Source organism: Lynx canadensis, chromosome A1, assembly GCF_007474595.2.
Source record: "Lynx canadensis isolate LIC74 chromosome A1, mLynCan4.pri.v2, whole genome shotgun sequence".
NCBI classification, from domain to species: Eukaryota; Metazoa; Chordata; class Mammalia; order Carnivora; family Felidae; genus Lynx; species Lynx canadensis.
Window position 1 is genome coordinate 215,921,616 of NC_044303.2, and position 23,694 is coordinate 215,945,309.

Genomic DNA, 23,694 nt, shown 5'->3' on the forward strand with positions numbered 1-23,694 from the left:
TAATAATAATGGTAATAAGTAATATTTACTGAGTACTTATTATATTCTAGGAATCTTTTAAATACATTAAATTTTTAAAATTTTCATATGTTTTCAACAGCCCTAACAGGTAAGTACTATTATAATTCAAATGTTAAGATTTGTAAACTGAACTATAGAGAATTTGGATAACTTGCCTGAGGTCACACAGTCAATAAGTGATTAAACAGTATTTTAAGCCAAAGTGGCCAACTCCAAAAACTAGCACCTTAATCATTATGTTGTCCTGCATTTCAACTGTACACATTAGTGAAATAATTTGCTCCTTTAAATAGGGAGAAGATTGTGTTTGGTTGATGATTCACAGGCATGGGTGGTACTCTATTTTTATGATGTGTATTATCTAAACTGTGCATATATGTAAACATTTTTTACATATGATAAAATTTTTAAAAATAACCTTACCACAGTGGTCAATTTTGGGATCATTGCCAAGATTGTAACTGATTGCTTTTGCCTTCAGTTTATATCTTGTCTGAACAGGAACTTATTAAAATTTTCCACAAGGCTTATGAAGCTGTTGCTTTATTTTTCTAGGAGTAATGTCACTCCCAGAACTTTTACATTTTATTATTAGTGTAATTTATACATTTTGCATCTTTCTGGAATCATGTCTCAGTGGACATCATTAGGATAAACATTGGCCCTCAGAAAAATACCACATTCCAAAGAAGTTTCTAGGTAAGGAACATTCGAACACAATTAGTATCTAGGCATTGCCCATATTACCTCTTGCCCTTTATCTAAAGATGGAAAGCTTTATCATCTGAAGGTAGTAGGACTCTTCCACAGACTAAATGGGTAGCGCACTAGGCATTTAGCGTCTATTGACAAACACACTTAACAGATAATGAGTGACTTTCAGCAAACGGTCAGGTACAGAGAAAGATAATTATGGATCAATGTTGAAATCCAATTAGAATTTCATTTTGTCTCATTTGGCTAAACAGATACAACCTATCTATGGAGACACATAAATTAACCACAAGTAAAGAGGATTCCTCATCAGGGGGATTTTAAGCTTTGGTTTTCTGATAATAAACCTGTGAACCATCTTGTAAAGAGGGTGCTGTAACCTTAGCACGATCTGCTTAAGAAAAAATAGCAATAATGTTCTATCTGTTCCATAGTGTAGGGGAAATGATTGTATGCTAGTACCAGATGCCTTAAGCAGTATTTGGACATTTTCTTCAAGTTCTACCAGGAGAATGTTATTCAAAGGAGAAGTGCCACTTTGATTCACCAGTAAAGAGTGGACTGAGCTCTCTGTTTGAAATTACAGCCCTTACAAACACTTTGCATATTTCTCTGCTGTGTGTGATTCACTCTTTCTTGGTGTTACTGTAAGTTTCAAAACTCATTATGTAGTTTTGGGTTTTGCTGTTCTAACATCAGTACCCAGAAGTCAATACAGAGTTTCTCAGTCCGGAATTCTGTTCTTTTAAATATTCCTATAATCAACGGTTTTTTGTCATATGCTTTCGGCCTAGTGATTATGTCCTTAAAAGGGCCTTCTTTTATCCACATTTCTGAATATTGTTTCTTCATTAGAATTTAAGTTCCATGAGAACAGGAAATTTTTCATCTTCCTATAATACCTTGACCAATATGTAATACATATGATTCAGTGACTGTCTACTATAATGTTTGGCATAAAATATGTGTTCAACATTGATTTGGTGAATGTATGAGTCAACTATACTACATTTCTTAAAGCATGGAGTTGAAATCTGAATTTCGCCAAAAGTTCATAAACTAGTGAAAATATATTGATCAATTTGCCTTTTTCAACAAATATTGATTAAGTAAATAAAACGTTACAAATAGTATTTCCTGAAAAGATTGAGAAAGTACTCTGGCAACCACATGTGATAATGCTGGATGCCAGAATTTTTTTTTTTTTTTTTTTTTTTTCAACGTTTATTTATTTTTGGGACAGAGAGAGACAGAGCATGAACGGGGGAGGGGCAGAGAGAGAGGGAGACACAGAATCGGAAACAGGCTCCAGGCTCCGAGCCATCAGCCCAGAGCCTGACGCGGGGCTCGAACTCACGGACCGCGAGATCGTGACCTGGCTGAAGTCGGACGCTTAACCGACTGCGCCACCCAGGCGCCCAAGGATGCCAGAATTCTAAAAATAACCAAAAAAATATTGTACATGTTTTCATCCCAAGTCCTCAAATATTTCTGTTAAGGAGGGCTTTTCTTTCTAATTTTGTGCCTTAAAATATACATTACTAACACCACATTAAAAATTCAAGTCTAAATCTTTATAGCCCAAAATACAAAATCTTTTAACACATTAATGTGTATGGAAAAAAAAGATCAATTTTTCTGTTGTTAATGGAAGTATTATTGAAATAAAAGTGGGGATTTCAATTTTTTTTGATTTTCAATTTAAAACATAATCCACTGGATTATTTGTTTTTAGGGTGTGGATTTGGTGAGTTCTTTATAGATTTTGGATACTAGCCCTTAGTCTGATATATCATTTGCAAATATCTTTTCCCATTCCTTTTAGTTTTGTTGATTGTTTCCTTTGCAGTGCAGAAACTTTTTATTTTCATGAGGTCCCAACACTCAGATACCACCTCACGCCAGTCAGAGTGGCTAAAATGAACAAATTAAGAGACTATAGATGCTGGAGAGTATGTGGAGAAACGGGAACCCTCTTGCACTGTTGGGAATGCAAACTGGTGCAGCCACTCTGGAAAACAGTGTGGAGGTTCCTCAAAAAATTAAAACTAGATCTACCCTATGACCCAGCAATAGCACTGCTAGGAATTTACCCAAGGGATACAGGAGTGCTGATGCATAGGGACACTTGTACCCCAACATTTATAGCAGTACTTTCAACAATAGCCAAATTATGGAAGGAGCCTAAATGTCCATCAACTGATGAATGGATAAAGAAATTGTGGTTTATATACACAATGGAGTACTACGTGGCAATGAGAAATAATGAAATATGGCCTTTTGCAGCAACGTGGATGGGACTGGAGAGTGTTATGCTAAGAGAAATAAGTCATACAGAGAAAGACAGATACCATATGTTTTCACTCTTATGTGGATCCTGAGAAACTTAACAGAAGACCATGGGGGAGGGGAAGGAAAAATAAGTTAGGGAGAGAGCCAAGCCATAAGAGACTCTTAAAAACTGAAAACAAACTGAGGGTTGATGGGGGGTGGGAGGGAGGGGAGTGTGGGTGATGGGTATTGAGGAGGGCACCTGTTGGGATGAGCCCTGGGTGTTGTATGGAAACCAATTTGACAATAAATTTCATATTAAAAAAATAAAATACATAAAAGACATAATCCATTTACCATGCACAATTATGTAAAAGTAATATGCTTATACTTTCATTTAAAGAAATAAAAACTGATTATTATTTGACAATTTGATTTCCTTACACCCAGCATATTTTTATTACCTGCTTGGCAAATGCCCATAGGAATTTAGGTTCTGAGCCCAGAAGTTAAAACCCTTCTAAGGGAATTATTTCCTGTCTACGTTTTGTAAGATACCTTGATTCCTCATGGAGTCAGTAAATAAATCATTATCTAACCGTGCAGAAAAGTGTTTATTGGTCTTCTCTTCAGCTTAACAGAATATAATAAAAACCAAAATAAAACCAACCACAACATATTCCTTTTGGCTATTCCTTCAGTTTCATACATAGCACCTTTGACATGATGATAATAGTAAGGACTTGATTGAATTCTAAGGCTGGGATTTGTCTTTTTTAAATTCTTATCTTGCTTTAATTACTTTACAACAGAAATAATAAAACATGTGACTCTATTCTTCCAATAACTTCAATAATTCCTGCCAATAGATCTACCAAAATGTAAGTAGGCACAAAATCTGTATATGATGAAGCACAATTTGCTCATCTGAATAATCTTTTTGCTAAAAGAAAGACTTACCCCTTGATTTTCAATAGATCTTGCTCACGTTGACAACCCCTGAGATTCCTTCCCAGTTTCAGGAGCACACACGAGCAGAAATTTTCTGTAGTTATTATTACTTTCTCCATCAACCATTGATGAATATTTTTAATCCTACCCAGTTTGTGTAAATCAGGGTTATGTTGTATCTGGCAGTGAGATAGGGGCCTTTGTTCAAGGGTGATTAAGAAGTTAACCAGCTTTCAGAATTCATTGAATGAATCTTGGTCATCTCCATGTGACCTATGCTGAAATCATTAGTTATAATCACAGAAGACTTTCAGTCCATAGAATTTGGCATCCCCACTGTTCCACAACCCCCCCTTTTTAAAACACTGCATGTCTCTGCTGTCATACAGGGACCCCCTTTTTATCTCTAATGGAGCCTCTGATTCTACCTCCACTTAACAGCCACCATCCTGCTCTTAAATGCGCTTCTACTCTCATTGTGTTTCATTACACCTGTTACTATGCCATACCCATCACTTCCTAGACCAGTGGCTATTGCCATTGACAGAAATCAAGACCTAATTCACTATGTATCTCAAGTTGAGTGTCCAACAAATTGGTAGATGATCCTGCTATAGTAGGACAGATTTTAAGACATTACAGATGTTTTTGAACTCCAGGGTAAGAAATTATGCTTTTTTTTGATAGGAAATGAAAAGTTATTGTGAAACATTGAAGAGGGCAGTAAAAATGATTAAAAGTGCTCTTGAGGAAACTTGTTGACTTGTATGTAAAGGGAAAATGGAAGCAGGAATGTTTTTTTTTTTGTTGTTTTTTTTTTTGTTTTTGTTTTTTTTTTTATGTTCCAGTTAAGGGTACAGTGTTTAACAACCCTAAAAAGATAGTGACTGGTAAAGAGAACTTTACCACTTTATATCCCTTTGTGGAATGTTTCAAAGAAACAAATTCACATGAACATTTCAACAGATTTTTTTTTAATTTTTATGTTGGTGTGGTAAGAAACTCTTAATATCAGATCTAACCTTTTAATAAAATTGCAAGTGTACAATACAGTATTGTTGCCTGTAGGTGCTATGTTGGACAGCAGATCTGTTCACAGATGGCAGGATCTTATATGTAGAAAATCCTAAAGATTCCACAAATAAACCAACAAACAAAAACTTAAGAAAAGAACTCCATACTAGTTATAGGTCTGTTCAGGATTTCTATTTCTTCATGATTAAATCTTGGTAGGTTATATATTTCTAGGAATTCTTTTGTTCTGGGTTATTCAGTTTGTTGGCATAAAATTGTTTATAATAGCTCGTAGGATCCTTTTTAATTTTGTATCATTAGTTGTAATGTCTCCTCTTTCATTTCTGATTTTGAGTCTTCTCTCTTTATTCACCTATTTAGCTAGCCTAGCTAAAGTCTTATAAACTCTATCATTTTAAGAAATCACCCTTAGTTTCACTGATTTTTTTTCTGTTGTTTTTCTATTCTCTATTTCATTTAATTCTCTAGTCTTTATTATCTCCTTCCTTCTGCTAACTTTGGGCTTAGTTTGTTCCTTTTCTAGTTCTTAAAGTGTAAACTTACTTATTTGTATCTTTTTTTTTTCTATTTAAGTGTTCACTGCTATAAACTTCCCTTTTCTTAGTGCTTTCCTCGTATCTCATAAATTGTGATATTTTATATTTTCATTTTTATTTCTCTTAAGACACCCCCTATTTTTATTTCTTTGTTAGGTGTTCAAAAGTATGTTTAATTTCCACATACTTGTGAATTTGTCTTTTTTTTATAATATTGGTTTCATGCCACTGTATTCAGAAAAGATATTTGGTATGATTTCAGTCTTCTTAAATTTGATAAGACTTGTGACCTGCAGTTTGATCTATCCTTAAGAAAGATTTATGTGCACTTAAGAAATTGTGTATTCTGCTGATCAGTGCAGTGTTCTGTATATGACTATTATATCCATTTTGTCTATAACATTGTCAATCAAGTCCACTCTTTGGTGATTTTCATATGGCTGATTTTTGTCCAGTATTGAAAGTGAGGTATGGGAGTCTTATAGTATTATTGTATTACTATTTTTCTGTTTGATATTTTAATATTTGACTTGGATTTTGTCTATCTATTTTGTCTGATATAAATAGAGACAACAATTCTCTTTGGGAGTCATTTGCATGGAATCCCTTCATTTCCCATCCCTTCACTTTCAACCTATGTGTGTCTTTGAATCTAAAGTAGTTTCTTGTGGGCAGCATGTAGCAATATTGTTTTTTATCCATTCATCCACTCTATGTCTTCTGATTGGTGAATTTATCAGTTTACATTTAATGTAATTATTGATAGGGAAGGATTTCATCTTGTTTTCTGTTTGTTTTATAGTTGTTTTGTCCTCCTTGATTCCTTTGTGTTTTATTGATTTTCTGTATTGTTATATTTTGATTCCTTTTTTTCTTTTTTGTAATATCTATTAGGTGTGTGTGTGTGTGTGTGTGTGTGTGTGTGTGTGTGTGTGAGAGAGAGAGAGAGAGAGAGATTGATTACCATAGGGTTTACATAAAATATCTAGTAGTTATAACAGTCCATTTTAAGCTGGTAACAACTTAATCTCAATCACATACAAACTCTATGCTTTTACTTTTCCTCCCCTGAACTTTGTTATTCATGTCATAACTTACATTTAATTTTATTGTGTATCTATTAACATATTTTAGTTATAGTTATTTTTGATACTTTTGTCTTTTAACTTTTATACCACAATTCAAAAGGGTTTACCCACCACTATTACAATAATACAGGATTCTGTTGCTGTCTATATATTTACCTTTACTGATGGGTTTTAGAATTTCTTAATCTATTTTGCTATCTTTTCAACTTGAAGAACTTTTAGCATTTATTCTAAGTCAGGTCTAGTGGGAATAACTTTCTCAGCTTTTATTTGTCTGAGAATGTCTTCATCTCTTCTTCAGTTGTGAAGGACACTTCTGATATGTATAGAATTCTTGGTTGGCACTTTGTTTTTTTTCCTTTCAGTACTTTGAATACATCATCTCACTCTCTTTGGTGTATAAGTTTTTGGTGAGAAATCTGATTCTAATTTTATGGAGATTCCCTTGTATTTGACCAGTTGCTTTCATTTGCTACATTCAAAATGACTTCTTTCTTTTTGTCTTTTGACAATTTGATTACAATTTGTCTTTGTGTGGGTTTCTTTGGATTTATTTATTAGAATATTATGGACTTTGTGGATCTGGATGTCCATAACTTTCACAGATTTGGTAAGTTTTAAGCCATCGTTTTTTTTGAATAAGTTTTCCAGTCCTTTCTCTTTCTCTCTGTCCTCCCCGAATTAATTTGATGGTGTGCTATAAATGCCTCAGGCCTTTTTCCTTGTTTTCTTTCCTTTTTTTCTCCTCTGACCAAATAACTTCCAATGACTTGTCTTTAAGTTTACTGATCCTTTCTTCTGCTTGACCTAGTCTGGTGTTGAATTCCATTAGTGAATTTTTCAGTCCAGTTATTGTGTTCTTCAGCTCCATGATTTCTGTTTGGTACTTTTTTATATCTTTTTTTTTTTTAAATCTCACTTTATTTATGCATTGTTCTCATGATCTTAGTAAGCCTATGTGTGACAGTTAATATGAATCCTCTTTTAGGTAAATTCTACATCTCTGTTTTCTTAGAGCCTATTTCTGAAGATTTATCTTATTGAATTATTTGTAAAATATTTCCCTGTTTCTTTGTTTTCTTGACTCTGTATTGATATCTATGTATTAGACAAAAGAACCACCTCTCTTAGTGCTGATAGATAAGCCGTGTACTATAAAAGAGCTTCTCTATTAAGTCTTCCCAGATATTATCAAGTCTTTATGCTGGTCCAAACTACTTTGTTTTTAGAGGTCCCCAAGAATTTAGGGTGTGTTGGGTCCCATCACTATTCTGAGACAACAGAGACTGAAGCTAATTCCTCAGGAAGTCTCCAGATAATTTGGGTTGTTGGATGTTCAGTGCACCTCTCCCTCCCTTGGGAGAAACTCCCTCCCTGGAGTTTTTCAGCTACTAGCTCTGTGCTGGGTCAGAGACAGTGGCCTTGGTGAGATCCATTCAAATTGCCATCTCTGTTTTTACAGACCCCAGGCCATTATCATATTCCATATTATCTTAGCATTCTCAGATAGGCTAGATGGAAGTCAATTCTGTGGGTAACACATGGAAAAGTTGAAGCACTGGACCCGTGAACGCATGGTGTACCTCTTTTCTTCCCTAAGGAGAAGCTGGGATCTTTCTTTCTTTCGTTTGTTCATTTGTTCATTCATTCATTCATTCATTCATTCATTCATTTCTGATTGTGTGGCACTGTGTTGGGGGTAGAAATTATGACAAGAGGGTATTTTGAATTTCTGTATTGGTTTGGTTGTGTCCGGGACCACTCATCCAGGATATAGGGGCCTCTTAAGTAATTTCTGGATTTCTCACAAAGGTATTATGTTTATGAATTATTATTGCATAAGTGTGCTTTTGGGGGAAGGTGGGGGTGAGTGCTTCCTATTCCATCATATTGCTGTAAGTACACTAAGTACAGTTTTAAAAGGTCAGTTTCTTTTTGTATATCTTTACATAATATTCCCAAAAGTACTGCATATAAAAGTGAAAAACAAAACTGTGCAGTATGTTTGTTTTGGTTTCTTGTGTGTATGTTTGTATCAATAAAATCTATATTAGAGTTAATATAGCTTAATAAAGCTCTAAGCTGTCAGCACAGAGCCCAACATGGGACTCAAACCCACGGACCATGAAATCATGACCTGAGCTGAAGTCGGATGCTCAATCAACGGAGCCACCTAGGAGCCCCAAAGAAAACGTGACTTTTAAGAAAAAGCTGAATGTGGTAAGGGAAAACCCATTCCAGGCAGAGGAATCACCAGTAGAAAAGCCTGAAGGTGGGAGACTCCCTGATATTTGGAGACCATCCGGGAAGTCTGCCTGTCTGGCATGGAGTGAACAAGGGAGAACACGATAGCAGACAGGGTCAGAGGTGGAAGCAGTGAGTGACCTGGTAGTCTTGGAGTGCCTTTGAGCAGAGGGTTAACACAAACTTACATCTGCATTTTAGAAGGGTAATCTTGGGTATTGTGTGGAGAAGATTCTGTAGGGAGGCAAAAATGGTGGCAGAGAGATCCATGAAGCAGCTGTTGCAATAATTGAGAAAAAAAGATGATGTGGTAGTTTAGAGAATATACAAAGGTTGTCCAGTCACACAGTAAGTGAGTTACCTCAAATCTATGCTTATTTTCTCTGTGTGTTTGGTCCAGCAATGCTGTAACTTAGCCTTGGGAATGTGTGCAGGTGTCTTTCTTGGCATGATAAGGGATACCAGAGTTTGTATTCTAAAGTATAGGATAAAAGGATTGGCTTTTGTTTCGACAAACTTCTGACACCAGTAAATGTCATAGTTGTATCATTAGTTTTAAATATTTCCCTTTATTGGTCTGGATAGCTCTATATAGAGGAAGAAGAATAAGCATTTCTATAATAGTGACATAAATTAAGCAAGAAATAAAATAATGTCTTGCTACTGAGAGAAAGAAATCAACACATTTTCCAATGATTTTTTTTTTTAATTTAGCGTGTGATAACACTTTGTTCACAAAGGACATACTGTTGTGAATCCTTATTGTTCTGCAGAGCATGGGCATATAGCAGTACTATATTTAATTTTTCAGAAAGTAGATGACATTTCTGCCCTTTAGATCGTTCAAATCTTCTCCTTAATCAATAAACTTGAAGTGAGTATCTAGATCATTCTTAAGAGAATTAGAAAGATGTTATAGATACCAGGGAAACATTGAAATATATGTCTTAATAAAGTAGAGTAAAACTAGATAAACATAATAAAATATATTCATGAATGATTTGTTTCTAGAAAAATAATAAAAATAATAAAAATGTTGCATGGATTAAAAATCTTCCTACATACATTTATTTGTGTTTCCATTTTCCTTAAAAAATGCTGAATAAAACATTTTTCAACTAACTTTATATTTAATTAGACTTATTAGGATTATCTTTCATAAAATACCAGTAATTAGGTGCTTCCTTTGAAAGCATAGATGTCAAATGAAACAGGAAAAAATGCCTGCATGTTTGCCTGATTCAGATGATGTTCAAGCCTCATATTTCCTGGTTTTGGACAGCAAAGTGAGAGCTTTCTATGCTTCTGGCCATCTATGTACCCAACAGAGAGTACAGGAGAAGATGGGATACATTTTCCAGTGTTCAAAAGAAAGTGTGGTTTATAAATGTATCAAGGACAAGGACACACACACACACCATCCTATAAAACACTTGGAGAACATCAATAAATATGGTATTATTTCAGTTCTTAAAATTTAGCTACTGTGATTAGATAGGAATTCCTCTTCACCTGCATTGTTAGGAACTTCAGATTAGCAATGAAAGAATTAGCTTTGGTTTGACAGACTTCTTTGATTTCAGTCACAGAGGAATGTGAAAAATATCTAATATCAATTAAATAAATAGCGATACATAGTATCTTATTTTTCAATAGTTGCATCTTTTAAAACATTTTAATGAAAATTTTAAAACCTGTATTATTTCGGTTTCTTCTAAGAGCTTCAAGAATCTCATGCTCTTGTCACCCACTCACCCACACACACGCACATTTTTTTCAACCTCTATCCTCTCCTATTACTGTGTGGACTCACCCTTCCTGTCATGGACAAATTAATTAGAAGAGTAATCGGCATTCTGCCATCACTTCCTCATTATCCATAACTCCTCAACTTACTGCAATTTGCCTTTATCTTATCAAGACTCTATTGGACTTTGCTGGGATTCTCCTAACTTCAAAGTCAATGCTACTTTAGCCTTGATTTTTCTTAATTTCGTGGCAGCATTTCTCTCCACTGGATATTACCCACTTCTTAAATAGCCTTTCTAATCAATTTCCTGAAAAACATGTTCCTTGTCTCCTACTATTCTTGCAGTTTATTCTAAGTCTCATCTCCTTTTATTATTTTATGCTATACACTGTTCCTCATATATCCATCCTTCAAATGTTCCCTAGATCTCCATAAAGACTCTTCTCTACGAGGGCATTCCATGAAACCATACCCATTTGCATTTTTTCACGTTACCAAACTCAGGGAAATCTAAATGTAAATAAACCACCTGAAGTCTGGTTCTCTAACATGACAACCAATATATTGCACCCTCTGCTTAATAAGAGCTTGCAATTTATCCCTAATTACTTCAAACAAGGTTTTTCTAATAAATATATCTCTCTATCACAAATAATCTTCCTCTCAGTAATAATATCTATTAGAATGACTAGAACCTCCCTCAACAACTGTTCCAACTAAACAAACCAAAACTTGTTCTTGTCATTGACCCTACGTGGTCAAGTCACAAAGTTCTGCAGGTGTTAAATAGGTGCTAACTGTTCACACTTCACTCCTTCTATCCCTCTTTCACTGTTTTCTCCAATCTCTCATTCTTTCTCTAAAAGAAATTCTTTCTGTTACTTACTGGGATCACTGTTTTGAATCTAGATTCTCACTCATTATTTTCAGTGACTGGAATGATATGTTGGTTTTAAAAAGAGATAGATGGAGAAATTGGAAAAGAGAAGAAGCAATGGGGGGGAGGAGTGGGGAGAGAGAGCTTGTTCTGCTATGACACATTTTGTTTCTGAGATCTTGGGTTACCAACAATCATTAAATGAGGAAGTTTTACATTTTGCAGAAAACAGGCTGGGGAGTTTCTAACTAGCAAAACTCCCTTCCCCCAAAAGAATTTGAATCACAGAAGTTCTTCATATTTATATAACTACATTGAGAAGATCTCCAATTTATAGCAGCAAATGTATACCCTAGAGAGGCCCTTATTTTTCTGAAATGAATATATTAATAGGATCCTTAGGATATGTTCCTGAGGGTCATAAGGCCCGCAAAGGGCATGCATTAGAAAATGTTTGTGGTTCTACTAATCACCAGGCTTCTGTTTGCTAAGCTAAGCATGTCAGCTGAGATTGAAAACTGAATTGTTTAGGAAAATACAGGAAAAAAAAATTAGCAGCTCTTTAAGTAAAGAATGAAGGGAAAAATAAATCATGTATCAGAGACAAGAAACTTGGCTGGTAGAACAGAGCTTCTAAATTGGAAATGTCATGGCATTTTTCCTGATATAAGTACAATATGAGTGTTTTCCCCACTCACTATTCTTCCTCTCCTGCAAACAAATAGCTGTTGGCATAACACACACACATTGGTCTCTACTTATTTGATCTTATGGTATCAAGTTTATGTGTTCATAACATATAGGAGAAGAAGAGAAATACCTGTGCCATATGAGTGCTTTCAATTGGCAACATAAAATCAAGCCTTCTCTATTCTCAATCTATACTTTGTGGACTTTTATTTCAATGACTCTCATCTGATATGTGTATTTGTCTGACTCTTCCCGAATATTGTAAGACTTTTAGAGCACAGAAGACATACCTTCATCCGGTATCATTTATTCTATTCTCTCCACAACCTCCCAACCTGTTCCATGGCTCTGGCATCTAAAATAATGCTTTAAATATAGCATAACTGTGATTAAAAAATAACTTTAAAAGGTGACAAAAATAACACGTCATGACTTGTGAATTCAGTCCCTTCTACTAATTATGTTACCATTACCCAGTCTGCACAGAGTAAGCCAGAAAATAAAACAAAAGTTTCCAAACTCTTAGACTTATCTGTGGTTAAAATCAATCTCCAGAACAGAGAGGCCTTAAATAAACCTTTTATCTGTTAGAGAATGAAGCAGCTTGCAATCAAATGCTGCCCGAGTAGTTTTTGAGGAACTCTTGCAAAGTTTTACGTGTACAAATAAACTTTTCTGGAAGCGTGTTAAGCCTTAGCAACAAGTATCTCTATATTCCCTTTCTTTTGAACATGACTGTTTAAAAATGGATTAGCTCTGTTACCTGCAGCATTACTATATCATTGCGTTTAGAAATAGATCATTATTTGCCTGTAAAACACTTGAAAATGTTACATAGGAGTTTGTTTTCTGCAGTTCTTACTACCACTGATAGCTACAAACATTGCATCCCCAAAAGTATTTTTGAAGTCAGAATGCTAGTACCCCCAGATAAGGGCTGTAAACCAAAACATTAGTATCACAAATCCACGCTTTATAGATATCCACATCAAAATGTGTTTGTGATTATTATTTAATCAGAAAATAATATATTATTGGGTAAGGAGATCTACTATTCTCTGATTTTATTAAAGGAAGTCTATTCTGTACAGAATGACATTTTGCAATGGGCTTCTGCTCTCCTGGCTTTGTCACAATCATTGTCCTAAGCTAGGGTTTGTTCTAATTCCTGCCAAATACATGGGTACTGCATAAAAACAAATACCTTTTTTTTAAAGAATAAACAAAGTATCTTGAAGCATGAAAGTGCAATTTTTATGTTTCTTCATCTCTTAAAAAAGTTCTTACTGTTGCTGTAAGTCCTAGTGAGTTATAGTTCTTTTATACACATGAAAAAAGATAATGGTTATAACCCCACTATGTGAATTTCAACTTTCACCTCTCTCTCTAAAGTTAAAAGTGAGCTTCCAAAGCTTTTAGAAGGCAGCTGCCCTTTTCAAACTGCATTTCTAGTGCATCAGTCTTATTGATTTATTCATAGTAAATGCTACCTGCTCATTCTTTGTGCGTGAAACTGAAGAAGGCTGCATAAGTGCTTCCTAAACTCTGGCAACCATCTCAGATGTAACCTGCCTACATGGTGAAAACTTACGCTTTCTGGGAGGACAATGCGCGGGCTGGAGAGGGAAAATGGGGCTCTCGGTGCCAACCAGGATAGGTCATAAATTCTAGTTTACCACCAATATCAAATGTGAAATGTTTTAACATTCCAGGAACTATTACTTCCAGAAAGTGATAGACTCTCCAGTAATGAAAGCACTGATCCTGAACTGAACTCTAAGTGCATGGTGTAAATCGGTTAAGTTTTCCTGGAGAAATCCATTTCTGAGTCTCAAAGTCCTTACATGTGAATGCATATTAAAAAAAAAAAAGTGAGGCATCTTAATTTTACCACCCAAGATACAGATTTACAAAGAGAAAAAAAAATTATCTGCTTTGGTCATGCTAAGGAATCTCCTGTCCCCTTATTTACATATTTATTCATGTTTTTTTTTAAACCTGTGACTACTGATTTCACATTGTATAAGTTATTTTACGTGCTAATGTATACTGAACTAGACTTCCTACCATGTAAATGTTTATAGGACAGAAAAACCCTGCAAAGCCATTGCTTTAGGCCAATAACCAAATAAATTATAGGGCAGGTAAAGTCTCTTATTTATTCTCTGTGGGTTATCCATTGAAAACGTTAGGTAGGGACCACCTTGCTTCTCCTTATCTAATTCCATGAAAAAGTAAGAAGCTGATACGATCTGATTGAAATGGTTTGATACACAGCACACATTTTCCAGCTCAGTGTCTAGAACGCTAACGATCAAATGTGTGATAGAAATAATGATGAAATTACTATTTTCCATAAAACAAATACAGCCAAAATATTTCCCACTGTTAATGTCTGGACCCGATCCAATCAGTCAGTGATGTAGCAGTGGGTCTGGTGTATGGTGTAGGGTCTTCTGAGCTGATTTTTAGTGTCTCACTGTCTCACATAAGTAGGCAAGGAGCACCTAACATTTGAGATAAACATTTAAGATGAAGTTACAATATAGCCTATGTGCTAAAATGGGAAACAGAGACAATGTTGGGAGGTGAGAAAAATTGTGAAGAAAATATATTTAAAGGGCAAAAATAAAGATTCTCCAAGGAAGGGAGGAAACTAGGAGAAAAGAAAGAAAGGAAAATATAAAAATTTCAAGAAAAAAAGGGAAATAATAGTAGTTTTTTTACATAGAAAATTTGGCAGAAAAAAATGAGTAAATCTTGTGGAAAAGGGAACAAAAAAGGAGATTAAGGATTAGAAAATATAATTTTCATATTTTTTATTTTTGATATCAGAATAGATAAGCATATAATTCACATCCAGAGTTGTTCAATTGAAATGATTCAACATTCTAAGTTAACAATCCCAATAATTAATGTGAACATTGTCAGTGATAGCATTAGCTAAGTTCTTTTTATTTCTTCAAATCCACAGATTTCCACTAACTTTATCTTTCAAAATTCAATCACTTGGTCTTTGTTCTCAAGAAACAGGAAGGTGAATTACATCCCATCATGGCTGTGCCATCATGGCTGTGCTGTGCTCATTTGTGTATCCTATTACCACACCAGTAGTCCTATCCTTTCAAATTTTTTTAATGTTCATTTATTTTTGAGAGACAGAGCACAAAAGGGGGAGAGGCAGATAGAGAAGGAGACACAGAATCTGAAGCAGGCTCTAGGCTCTGAGCTGTCAGTACAGAGCCCGATATGGGGCTACACCCGCAAACTGCCAGATCATGACCTGAGTTGAAGTCAGATGTTCAACTGACTGAGCCACACAGGCACCCCAAGAGTCTTATCCTTTTAAGTGGAAGATTAACATTTTGTATATATTTTCATATATTCAGCTTTACATATTCCAAAAATATAAAAGAATTTCTGTGCATTTAAGTTAATATCAGCGTGTGAAATCTTTTGTGTGGTCTCATACCAAGAACGGTGCCAAGGATGATGTCATTTTCACAACTGAATATTTATAACACCTTGACTTGAATAAAATCTGTGGATGTAAATTTATACAATATTTTAATTACACAAACCTACATTGTTGGGATAGATTTTTTTTAACATATTGTTTATCATTATGAAAATACTTAATATTATATGTCATTATTTTCTCTACATGCATGTTAGATTTTAAAGGAATGCTTTTCCAGATTGATGATTTCTTTAAACTTTGTTTACCCCATATAGTATATATATTTGGATCTCAATAATCTATTCATCAATAAAGGAAAAATCAAGATGTAGGAAAATTATGAGAAACATTTTCAGAGGAACTGTGCTCAAGTGAAATGGTTTGAAAATCACTGTGCATAATAAGTGATGATATTGATGAGATTATGGATAATCATGTTTTAAAAATCGTTAGTATGATGTCTCAAGGAAGAAAAGGATGAGAATCTGCTCTCCTCTAGAATAGTTTTCTTTATTATGGATGATTCATTATCTGGTCTAGTTTTAGTCTTATGCAGCATACTTATCGCATTAAAATCATGGGCTTTATCAACATTTTGAGCACTTATTATGTGAAAGATACTAAGATCAATTAGGTTCTAAAAGATTTTGATAATTTTGCATTCATCTTTGGCTATATTTCCACAGTATCTGTTCCAAAACCTTTTCTAATTTTCTTAGTTTTATATTCACTTATGTTAATTGAATCCAACATATTTACTGAGAAATCAAAGTTATTTGAAATGATGTCTCTCCTCATTCTCTATTTTCCTAGCTCCTTCCTACCCTCAAGCCTGAGGCCAAAAGGTATTTGTATTACTGCCAAAAAGCAATTTCTCCACTTATGTTTTCACTGATAGCCCAACTTGTGTTCTGCACGCTTCAACTCATTCTCCTTTGTAACTTTTAATTTAACAAAACAGGTAAATAACCAACAAATGGAGAGATGATCACTCAACTCTGCTGTTGCCATTTTTTTTCTTCAAACTGTATCCTTTCTTTTAAATTATGGATTTCTAAGAATATCTCACAATCATTACCTTTCTATCCTAACACCTTATTTTTGCCTTACCTTCCCACATCTTCTAAATTTCTTACTCTCAACCTTCAAAAATAACAGGGATTCACAAATCACAACCTAATATCTTCCAAGTCCACATTTTCCTTGACTTTCTTGAAGTAGATTTTATTTCCTTCTCTTGCTCATTAAACATCGGAACTCTTTATGTTTTTTTTTAATGCTTATTTATTTATTTTGAGAAAGACAGAAAGAGAGAGTGGGGGCTGGGCAGAGACAGCCTGAGAGGGAGAGAGAGAGTCTCAAGCAGGCTCTGCATTAAACAGCATAGAGCCTGACACAGGGCTCAGTCTCACAAACTGCGAGATCATGACGTGAGCTGAAATCGAGAGTCGGATGCTTAACCCACTGAGCCACCCAGGCACCCCTGAAAGTTTTTTCCTATTTTAGCACAGTGCATTTATATCTAATTCACAATCATAAAATAAAATCCTTTTAGTGGCTCTCCTGTTTCTGTCAATTATGTAACTAAACAGGTTCAAATTCTTAATAATTTTCAGGGGTGCCTGGGTGGCTCAGTTGGCTAAGCCACCAACTCTTGATTTCAGGTCAGGTCAGGTCATGTGCTTTGTGGGTTCAAGCACAGAGCCTGTTTGTGATCCTCTCTCTCCCTCTCTCTCTGCCCGCCCCCCACCTGTCTCTCTCAAAATAAGTAAACTTATTTTTTAATTCTTAATAATTTCAAATTATTTTCTCTTCTTTCACTCACATTTCAGTTAAAACCTCTAAATGATATTATTCCTTGCCTGTCTCCCTACAAAAGGCAATGTACATATTCACCAATTCACAAATAACGCAATTGAAATATCTCTCACTTTATAGTGATAGGACTATGAATAGTGGTCCTTTGCCATTTTGTTTGTTTGTTTTGCTAACTAAGGACTTTAGGTCATAGAAAAATTAGAAATACAAATTGAGCGCTATTTCCCTGGGCATGGAGCAAGGATCAGGGTGAGGAATCCCCCAGGGCTAGGTCAATACCCTCATATGCTAGAGGAGTTGTGATAATCCCCTCCCTGGCCCCTTTGATGGGGAACCTCAGCAAGTTCAGGACCCTGTGCCAGAGCCCATCGGTCAATAACTCAGGCTAGGGTTCAGTTCCTGAGGGGATAGAGTCCGGCAACAACACAGCTCGTGTCCAAACACAAGGTCAAGTCATAAGTACCAAGATTGTCCTGCCCATGAAAGTGATCTTGTTCAAGAAGACAGTCCCCCAACTTGGGGCTGCCCAGGGCCATGTACATCTGCTCCAACAGCTGCTCTTTGGTGAAACAGTGCTGGTCTCTCAGGAAGCATCTGAACAAAGCCCAGTGCAGAGTTTGTGTCTGATGCCATGACCTTCATCACAGCCTCCGTATGCTCCAGCTATCAGCTGACCAAAGCATGCCTGTCTCGTGAAGCACAACCACTTTCTGTACTTCCTTTGAGAGGATCTTGCTCTTTTGTGCAGTCCGGGCAATGATGCACTCCTCATGGTACCTGAGGTTAAATGTGTCAGTGGACTCAGCATGCAGCAGGCTTCCTTAAAGATGCTGAACACTGAACCCTGGAATCAGCACCTCCAGAAGCGATGGGTGAAAGCTTCTGGCCTGGGTCAGCTTCAGGCTCTTGAGATGCTCTTCAGAAATGTCCCACCTTCCCTGCAGTGGGGGAAAGTGGATGGAAACATGCAGATTAAGTGGCCCTGCCTCCAGAAGAGGGTTGTTCAAAATAGCTTGATTGGTGAACGCTGCCAGGAATAGGACAGGGGGAGTGGTGCCCGTCCCATCCATTTACACTTGGGCCCTGGCGGAGGGAAAGTTTTGTGGGGTTTTTTCCCCTACATGAAGCACCTTTTATTTGATTAGACCAACTAAATATGTTTAATTCAAAAACTATTTTAAAACTGTTCTTTTAAAAAAATTTTAATGTTTATTTCTGAGACAGAGACAGAGCATGAGTGGTGGAGCGGCAGAGAGAAAGGGAGACACAGAATCCGAAGCAGGCTCCAGGCTCTGAGCTGTGAGCACAGAGGCTGATGCGGGGCTCTAACTTACAAACGGTGAGATCATGACCTGAGCGGAAGTCAGTCGCTCAACCGACTGAGACACCCAGGCGCCCCTTAAAACTGTTCTTAAAATGAAAATAAGTGAAGGGCTAACATGATTCACTAGATTATGACAATCTAGTTAGGAGATAAGAACAAATCATCCTTAAGCATGAAAAATCGTCCAAATAAATGACCTAACCTGAAAATCAAAGAACTACAAAATGGGGGATAAGAAGAAGTGAGAAAAAAAATGGCCAAGACTCCATGACCTTTGTGGTAATATCAGTCTAGCATATATGTGTTTCACATGCATAATGAGAAGGATGGGAGAAACACAGTTGAAAAATTAACACCAAAAATTCCCATAATTTGGTGAAAAGGATAACTTAGATCAAAGAAACTCTTTGAACTGTGAGAAGGGTTACATAAAAAGAATGCCATATAGTCAAAATACAGAAAAGCAGAGGCTAAGGGAAACATCTCAAAGACTCCACAGTAAAAGAACGTATGGTACGTGGAAGAACGATGATATGAGGAACAGTCATCTCTCTTTTAAAAGGGGGTGGCGCTGGGCAGGGAAACCAATATAGAGGCCAGGACATATCCTAAAAACTGAATGTGAAGAGAAGACCACATTCAGAGAGACAAAAGTTGAGAAGCTTTAAGTCATAACATGAAACTACCTAAGTCGTGTAGGATGCTGTTGGTATGAGAAGAGGAAAAAGTAGATCCGTGGAACAGAATGAAGAACCCAGGAATAGACAAACACGTATAAGCTCATTTAATTTTGGACAGAGATGCTGAAGTATTTCCACGGGGGAAGGGCAGTCTTTTAAATGAATGGCCCTTCAGTAACTGGAGGCACATATGGAATAACCCTTAATCCCGCCTAGTGGCATACGAGAAACAGTTGAGGTGAAGCCAAATTTCAATGCAAAAGCTAACCTCCAAAAATTTAGGAAAAAAATTAGTGGATTTTCTGTGCAACCTGAGGTAGGCAAAGATTGCTTACAACACAGAAAGGAATAATAAGAAAGATAAAACATTATAAATTAGACTTCATTAAAATCAGACTTTGTCAACAGAAGAAAATTAATAAAATGTACAAGCAGTCTTTAACAGGCAGAAGACCCGCATAAAGAATTATGTAAAGTACTTTCATAACTCAATAATAAGGAGATAAGCATTCTAACAAAAATGGGTGGAAAAACTTGTATACTTCACAAAGAAATATGTGTGTTTAACAAATATGAGAAATATGCAATATTATTCATTAAGAAAATGTGAATTGGGGCGCCTGGGTGGCGCAGTCGGTTAAGCGTCCGACTTCAGCCAGGTCACGATCTCACGGTCCGTGAGTTCGAGCCCCGCGTCAGGCTCTGGGCTGATGGCTCGGAGCCTGGAGCCTGTTTCCGATTCTGTGTCTCCCTCTCTTTCTGCCCCTCCCCCGTTCATGCTCTGTCTCTCTCTGTCCCAAAATAAATAAAAAACGTTGAAAAAAAAATTAAAAAAAAAAAAAAGAAAATGTGAATTAACTTCAAATTTATATGCACTCACTAGAATGACGAAAATTTAAAAGGTTGTCAGCACCAAATGTTGGCCAGGGTATAGAACAACGAGATCTCTCATGCGTGCTGGTGAGAATATGAATAACGAGAAAGTTTGGTAGCCTATCATAAAGGGATACGTCTGTGCCTAAAATTTTACCCTAATTATTTACTCAAGATCTGGAAATCTACAAATAATAGTTTTACACAAGAATGTCCAAAGCTGCTTTATACACAGCCGAAAACTAGAAGTGGCCCTAATTTACAAACAGGAAATGCCCTAATATTTTATGGTGAATTCATATAACAAATATACTGCTTATCAGTTAAAAAAAACCTTAATATATACAAAATGACACATCTCACAGACACATTGGAAAATGAACCAGATACTAAAAATTATAAGCTACAGGATTCTTACAGTGTGTTCTAGAACTGGTAAAACCAATCCATGATGGAAAAGAAAAAATTGTAACATTTACTTCTGTGGACGGTGAGGGTATTGATTGAAAGCAGCTACGTGTTTCTGACGTGACATAAATCTTATGTCTCAACAGTATATTCTTTTGTCAAAACTCATTAAATTTTACATTTAAGCTTTGCTCACTTCACTCTAATTAAATTTTATCTCAAGGAAACAAAGGAATGGTAAACAAATATTGAACTCTAGTTACAAGTGTTTTGTTTTAGTGGTGTAGGTTACCAATTTTGAAACTGTCTTCTGTGTTTGCTAAGCTTAAGCAAACGCATAAATATATTGAGGTTAATGAGAATCAGGATTGTCATTGTTTTCAAAAGGAGTTAAAAATATTAAAAAGAAGAAAAAATCTAGGTGCCCTGAATTGTTGGATAAAATTAGAGACATCAATATGAACTTGTCATTTTAAAAGAGAGAGACATATTTCCAAGTTTGTTCACCGAGAGTCATAGAAGCTGTGAATGTATTTGGCTCCCAGTTTTGTTTTCTAACAACTGTTGTCCATTGGAAAAGGAATAGGGAATGTTGCTGATAGTTGGGCTGAGCCATAAAAAGTGAGATGCAAGCCTGGATCATCCTGTAGTGCCAGACATTAAAGAAGTGCTCTAAGAATCATGGAGAGATGTCTAAAGAACACAAGAGACAGCCACATACACACAGAGAGAGTAAGGGAGAAAGAATGTTAAGAGGCAAATTGTCAACAGTCAGTGAATGTAAGTAAAGTATTTCAAGGATACAGGGCTGTTGTTGCAACTTTTTTTTAAAATGTGAGATGAAATCAAAATGAAAGGTGCAAAATATGTTCTAGCAGGTGTCTTACACATGATTGAAAACCACTGGACTAGTCTATCCGGTCTATCTGAACTCAATCATGGAATTCTGACTCTACTCCTTTCTTAAGAATGCTTTCACAATGAATACCTGTTTCCTACCTCCCTGTCACAATCTGTCCCTCAGAATTCACCTAAAGGGCTTTTTTTTCTCCATGAGACGTTACCTGCACATCTTTATACCTAACTGAGTGGGCCATGCAGGTGTAATTTATGAATGCTTTCTTTATGACTCTTAATTTTTGGCATGTCTTTTTGTTTTAAAGCTTTAAAAAAATTTATTTAAATTCATGTTAGTTAGCATACAGTGTACTGTTGGTTTCAGAAGTAGAACTAGTGATTCATCACTTACATATATTCATGCTCACACAATATCCATGCTCATCCCTACAAGTGCCCTGCTGATGCCCTTTACCCATTTAGGCCATCCCCCCACCAACCTCCCCTCCAGAAACCCTCAGTTTGTACTCTGTATTTAAGAGTCTCATATGGTTTGCTTCCTCTCCATTTTTTTCTTATTTTTCCTTTCTTTCTACTGTTTTCATCTGTTTTTTCTTAAATTCCACATATGAGTGAAATCATATGATATTTGTCTTTCTCTGACTTATCTTGCTTAGCATAATACACTCTAGCTCCATCCACGTTGTTGCAAATGGCAATATTTCATTCTTTTTGATGGGTAAGTAATATTCCATTGTTTTTTAAACATTTTTCCTTTTTTAAATGTTTATTGCTTTTTTAAAAAAAAATAACATTTACTTTGAGAGGAAGAGAGACAGAATGTGACTGGAGGAAGGGCAGAGAGAGAAGGAGACACAGAATCCAAAGCAGGTTCCAGGTTCTGAGCTGTCAGCACAGAATCTGATGCAGGGCTTGAACCCACAAACCATGTGATCACCCAGGTGGCCCAATTCAATTTTCTTTAAGAGACAGAGACAGGGTGAAAGTGGGGGAGGGGCAGAGAGAGAGGGAGACACGGAATCTGAAACAGGCTCCAGGCTCTGAGCTGTCAGCACAGAGCCTGACATGGGGCTCGAACTCACCAACTGTGAGATCATGACCTGAGTCGTAATCAGACACTTAACTGACTGAGCTCCCAGACACCCTGAGTAATATTCCATTGTATATATATACACCACACCTTTATCCATTCATCAGTTGATGGACATTTGAGCTCTTTCCATAATTTTGCTATTGTTGATAGTGTTGCTATAAACATTAGGGTACATGTGCCCCTTGAATCAGCATTTTTGCATGCTTTGGATAAATACCTAGTAGTGAAATTGCTGGGCTGTAGGGTAGTTCTATTTTTAACTTTTTGAGGAACCTCCATACTGTTTTCCAGAGTGGCTGCACCAGCTCGCATTCCCACCAACAGAGCAAAAGTGTTCCCCTTTGTTTGCATCCTCACCAACATCTGGTGTTTTCTAAATTGTTAATTTTAGCCATCCTGACAGGTGTGAGGTGGTATCTCATTGTGGTTTTGATTTGTATTTTTCTGATGATGAGTGATGTTGAGTATCTTTTCATGTGTCTATTAGCCATCCGATGTCTTTTGGAAAAGCGTCTACTCATATCTTCTGCCCATTTCTTCACGAGATTATTTGATTTTGGGTGTGAAGTTTAATAAATTCTTTATAGCTTTTAGATGCTAACCCTTTATCTGATATGTCATTTGCACATATCTTCTCTCATTCCATTGGTTGCCTTTTAGTTTTGCTGATTGTTTCCTTTGCTGTGCAGAAGCTTTTTATCTTGCAAAAAATAGTTCATTTTTGCTTTTATTTCCCTTGCCTCTGGAGACCTATCTAGTAAGAAGTTGCTGTAGCAGAGGTCAAAGAGGATGCTGCCTGTTTTCTTTAATAGGATTTTGATAGTTTCTTGTTTTATATTCAGGTCATTCATCCATCTTGAATTTATTTTTGTGTATGGTGTAAGGAAGTAGTCCGGGTTTATTCTTCTGCACGTTGCTGTCCAGTTTTCCCAGCACCATTTCCTGAGGAGACTGTCTTTTTTTTTTTCCATTGGATATTCTTTCCTGCTTTGTTGAAGATTAG

General features: G+C 36.1%; 1 pseudogene; it reads right to left on the reverse strand.

Moving 5' to 3' along the window:
• LOC115523614 overlaps positions 1-18,227 on the reverse strand; it is a 39,536-nt pseudogene extending 21,309 nt beyond the window's left edge.
• Positions 18,228-23,694: the final 5,467 nt, after the last annotated feature.